The following is a 6,000-nucleotide window of genomic DNA, read 5'->3' as shown; positions in this document are numbered from 1 at the left end:
TAAAACGCCGTGTGCATCAGCATGTGACACGGGTCAAAGGTTGATTTACGCATCGTTTTTTTGCTGTGGCTTTTCTACGATTCACGATGGGCCATTGCGATACAAATTATTTTCGATATACGGCTCCCTCAAAACGTACAGATGGTTGTTGATCTATAGCAATCGACTCAACCGAGTTCTATGCACCTCATAAACTCATTCATGTCCGGCAGTGCAAAATGCATTGCTGTATAAAACAGCCAGTCGTCAAATTAACCGCATTTGAACATCCGAGACGACGAAAGAGTAAATGCTTACCATCTGCACTTTGATCATTTCCTCTTAAACCATGCATGCTAGCAAGAAGTAGTTGCTTTTACTTTTTTTTTTTCGAGCAAAAAAGCGCTCAGGATTGCGAGTATGTGTGTAAAAACGGTACACAGCCGAGCCTGCTAGCGCAAGCGCGTGCTAAATAAGAAATCGGGCCGCAGCTCCATAGCCCGCCGTATCTTGGCTTGCCCCAACATGGCGCCGTCGAAGGCGGTGTCTCCACCCTGTACGGCGGCGCGCTACATCGAGGAACCCTACATACACCCAGTGCCACTTGGTTTCAAAATGAGGAAGCGTATAGTAGGACGGAGTACGCCGCTCGTCGTTCCGTGGCTACGCCCTTCGGCGGATTGAGAGCTTTCTATTTCGTGCGTAATACTTTTATCGCAGAGTTAATGCTTTGAAGAACTTGGAATTTCCTTTTTGATTAAATTAAAGGCACAACCTGACCTCCTCAGCTGCCTGCCAACTTGGCTACGAACTACGCTGCCGTTGTAATATTTGAGCTATAATGTCGCTACCCGCAGGTTTGAAACGGTTCTCGTGAGTTCAGTCTTTCTTTTCTTTTTCTTGTTATGGGGCATTTGCAAAGTTGAGCTACCTTGCACTGTGAAGTACGTGCGCGCTTTCTGGCAAATAAGATTCTCCTGTGTTGAAGCATCGCTAGTGGAGGGTAAATATATCACAGCAAAATTAAACGACCGCCCTGCTATAATGTTATGCGACCACGCCACTTCGTCGGCTACGCGTTCCCCGGTAACATTCGCCAGGATTTGGAAATACGGAGCGCGTTAAGCGCATTGAACGCGTGCATGTACTTACCAATTGCCCTTTTGAGAAACAGTAATGATTCAACAGCTTCATGATGAGAAAATTTGTCGATCAATAACATGTCTCGTGTGTCACGAGGCACTTAATTTTAGGTACTTATTTAAGGCAAGGCTGTTGAACGCATTATAGAGAAACTAATGCCTGCAGTCACGTTTCGATACTTGCCTGTTAACGACAGCGAACGACTAGCAATTGATGGTTTAAGTGTATTTTGCACATTCTTCGAAGCGAATAACACCCGCTGCGAAGCATGGATCTAAAAGGTTCACACTGCTAGGACTGAAAATAGTTAAGTGGCCACAATCGTTCCATTCATAAATGTTGAGTGGAAATTATCGGTGCCCTACAATGCTAGAGTGTGGTGGAGAGTTGCAATACCTTAAATCTCTTTAGTCTAAACCCGCGCTCTCTATCTGAAGAGACAAGTTTGAACTGAATCGAAGGGTGGTGTTAGTATCGGTGAAGAGTAATAAAAAAAAAATCTGCGCGCAAACTTTAAACAACAAAGTTGCTACACTTTGCTCCCTGCACAGAATGAAAATTTCAGCAGGCAATAAATTGACGTACCACCCGCCCCCACCTCCCCCAGCCACCCCGTGCGCCGACTGCGACTAGAGATCGGCGTATTTAGACCCGATACGCCGATCTCGGTCGATTTCGATAGGAAGATCGATATATTTCATGCCCAAATAAAAAACTCGAGCAATCATGGTGACTTATTAGCATACGTGCCATACAACAATAATTCATCCTGAAGAAGCTAGATCGTACGGCGTGATATTTACAATACGCAAGTTGTTCTGGATTGACCATGAAGACTATCTACCTATAGATTTGTACGTGTGCTATAATTGCACGAATGTTTTCAGCGATACGTCAGCCGTCAAACTAAAATATTCAACTTAAACGCAAAAAGTGCTTTCTGTGCTTCTGAAGCTATACATCTTTTATTCGAAGTAAACAACGAATAAATTATTTCTCTAATTGGAGAGTTGTTTTTAAAACCCGGCTCACTTACTCACCCACTGGAAAGTTTTTGAAGGGATACTAGGGATTTGCGACAGTCTAAATCAGGAAGCCTGAAAGCATGCCGGTTATGGCTTTACCCGACTCCTTGCACTTCCGACAAAATACTGCGTATTCGGTTAGATGGTTAACTCTCTCAGTTTTTCATCTATAGATGATCGCAATACGCACACCAGAATGCCACTTACTTTCAGCCTTTGTCGACGTTGAGTTGCCGTCCATCTTGTAACGGCCCCACTCAAGTGCCAACGCTCAACGATCCGATGCTCGCGCGTGAACCTCAAGCTCAGGTCCGCTCTAAAAGGCGCCCTTCACAACACGTTACCATCGGACTGCGCAAATGATAAAAGCGAATAAACAAAACTTTATATGTACGCTATGGCAGGCGAAGCCACGTTATGAAGCGTAATAAGTAGCGCTCAAACGAGAAACTCAACAATCATCCGTACTCATCCAGTCTCCTGAATCCAGCTGAGTTCTACCGTCACTGTGGCTTGTGCGACTGCGGTGGAATATGGAATACAGGGCAATATTTTTATCGTAACCGAGTGCTTCTAAACGCAGCAGCATGCTTTTGGTTTCGTGGTAAATTAGCCGCTCTTCAGCGCTTCGAGCCGCGACAGTCTCAGCCGTCCTACCAAGATAGTGGCGCGATGCCCACTAGACGGCGCTGGCGGTACGCAAAAAACTCCAGCGCCGGTTCCCTATACTGAAAGTACTTGGGTTTCTCCGCTAGATAGCGCCTCGGTTGTTTTTATGCGATTTTAAATGACAAATTTAAATTGTAAAGCCTTTTTATTTGATATTGTAGTGCTCGATCTGTACTATATGAGGCAAGATCTTTTCATCTCCACCATAATCTCATGACATATTTTGCCACTGTTCTGTCCCTTTAAGTTTCTTCAGCGTTTTGTCCTTGCACGCCTGTCCTTGCTCTAGTCACTACCGGGCAAGCTTCAGTGACATCCGAAATGGGTGCGATGCTCTCGGTGTCAGGCGCTAACTCCAACTTTTACTTCAGTGGACTTCGTAGTCTCGCTTTCTGTTGTTTTGTGCCAGTTTGGATCGGGGTCGTCTGCTGGCCTAGCACCTTCCACATTTCCCAGCACCAAATCGTACAAGGGATTTTCCATACACTTAGAGAGAAGTCGTCCCTTAAGTACGGGGTGCCGACATCGACCCAAGCTTCTGTGAGCATTAGGACTGAGCGGTCAAGTAGGTAAACTGGAGACTTCGTATCGGTGGTATCTTCATTCCGTACTAAGTCCTTCCTTACTACCACCGTGTTGCAGCCTGTGTGTCTCTCAGGACTCGGACTGTCCGGCCCCCAATCATGCCGGCTACGACAGGTAAGCATTCCCTGACTGCGCATTCTTTACTGGTGAAACCAGCGTTGATGATGGGAGTTAAATATCAGGTTCTTTCTTCTTCTTCTTTTCTTCAAATTTTCATTCCTCTCCCGATTAACCTGGACCGGAATTCACTCTAATTGCAGAATACAGAATTTATTCACACTATATACAAATTGCAGCACAACTTCACTTTAGTCAGGGTGCGGCCTCTCGTCACGGCACCCGAAACGAGTCTCCCTTTTTTGCCGCGTCGATCGGACTCCTCGGAGCTTCTCCCCCTCTCCGGGTTCTCCTCTTCCCTCGTCTTCCGGCGTCATCGTATCAGCAAGCTCCCGCCGAATTCCTGGAAAACAACTCGCAGGCACGGCTGGGGGTGGTTGAGGGAGGATCGGGTGTCCTCTCGGGAGCGACGCTTTTCTTCGGCCGACATCGCTGGCCGTCCGTGCGGCGCCAGCCCGCCGACTTCCTCCCAAGTTCGGACCTTTCACAGGGAGGCGTTAGCCACGGCCGCTCCGTTTGCACGCACACACATACACACAGAATGTAAGATGGAGTCCAAAGACAGACTCCGCCCGCACCACACACAAACGTAAACACACACACGTCGCAGTCTTTCCATTCGTTCGGTTTTTTTTTCTGTCCACGATCAGGGCGCGCACTTAGCACCTCCACCGCCACTGTGATGCATGACTTCTTGGAACGCGTCACATCTCACACAACACCAGTGCGCGGCTGATGTCCGTTAGCCCCCTCTGGCGCACCATGACAACAGAAACAAACATAAAAATTTAAACAAAAGGGCCCTCGCTCCCTCTGAGCAACGGAGCTGGTGTACAAGCGTCGGCAGCGCGTCAGGCCAAGCGCGGGATGCCTCCGACCCCCTGCGGCGGAGGGCGGTCAGTCGGTTCCGTCGTCTCCAAGGTCGCGCCCCTTCTGGCAATTTGGTGTTTCCGCGTCCTGCTCTTTGTCCACGCACCGGACTTCATTCGTCGCTCGCAAAATCTCCGATCGAAGCGCTTTTTGCCCACGTTTCTTTCTGTCGAGCGGGATGCGCGCTTCTTCCTTTGACGAAAATCTCTGCCAGCCTTGTGACCGGCCCGCACGCAGTCAATCGAGGCCCGCCCCATTTTTACCCGGTGCGACTGCCGTGCTGCCCGCGGATCGCGCGATTGACGTGCGACTTTATCTCCCTTTTCAAGCAAAATTTCTGCAGCAGCCTCACCGTGAACGCACGCGCTCGAGCTGTCCTCCGTTTCGTTCGACGTACCGCTGCCAGTTAGCTCACGCATGAATCCGTTGAATTCTGCAGCCCTGTCATGCGCGCAGTGCCCTCTTTCTGCACTGTCGCCATCGTCTGGCTCTGCTGCGATGACCGTTACAGCCACATCTGCCTGAGCACATAGCTCACCGTCGTCACAACCCGCATCCCGAGCTGTCATTCCTACGCGCACCACGGGTGTCGCTTCTACCCTCTCCGGATTTGTGACATTCTCAACAGCATCTCCCTCGGATGCCGGCGTGCTGTTCTGAGCATCGAGAAGCGCAGTGTCAACCGTGTTTACGTCTGTTTCTTTTGTTTCTCCAGAACGCACCTCAAACACCTCAGCAACTGCCTCCTCCTTCTCAACCTCGGCCTCATTGTCGCCTTTCGATTCTACCAGGCTGCGGCCAAAACTTTCCGCTCTCTGACCTTCTTCGAGACTCTCCGCAATGCCCGTCCCCTTGTCTGGACTCGCCGCTTGTTTCTTGCCGGCCGCCGCTGCCCTGACAGCTTCCTCGTACTGGAAATCCACAGCTGCCAATTTCATTTCTGCAATCTTTAGTTTCAATTTCAACCGCGCCATCTCGTCGGCAAACGGCAACCCCGAGCCTACGCTGACACCCCCTACCTTTGCGCCCACCACCAGCTCTACCTGCCCATCTCCAGCACCCCGGCCCCATCCTTCCCCGCTACAGTCCCGCAAACTATGCCCCACAGTTGTCATAGTGCGCCGCGGAAGAGGGACCTACAAGACACCAACCTGTGTCGTGCTCCGAAGATGGCTTGGCCCGCTGGCCAGCGCCCGAGGTTCATGGCTCAGCCCTGGCTCCTTTGCTGTCTTGCCTCCGTCGATCCGATGGCCGGTCCGCTTCAAATCGGAAGATCCTTGCCGACTGCGCCAGTTAAATATCAGGTTCTTCTTTTCTTGTTTTCTTCTAATTTCACTCCTCTCCCGATTACATGGACCAATCAATCTAATTGCAGAATACAGAATTTATTTACACTATATACACATTGCAGCACAACTTCAGTCAGGGTGCGGCCTCTCGTCACGGCACCCGAAACGAGTCTCCCGTTTGCCGCGTCGCTCGGATTCCTCGAAGCTTCTCCCCCTCTTCCAGTTCTGCTCTTCCCTCGTCTTCCAGCGTCATCGTATCAGCAAGCTACCGCCGAATTCCTGGAAAACAACTCGCAGGCACGGCTGGGGGTGGTTGAGGGAGG

The sequence above is a fragment of the Amblyomma maculatum genome, chromosome 1, assembly GCF_055883805.1.
Source record: "Amblyomma maculatum isolate TAMU_Amacu chromosome 1, ASM5588380v1, whole genome shotgun sequence".
Lineage (NCBI taxonomy): Eukaryota > Metazoa > Arthropoda > Arachnida > Ixodida > Ixodidae > Amblyomma > Amblyomma maculatum.
Note: the sequence above shows the minus strand (reverse complement) of the source record.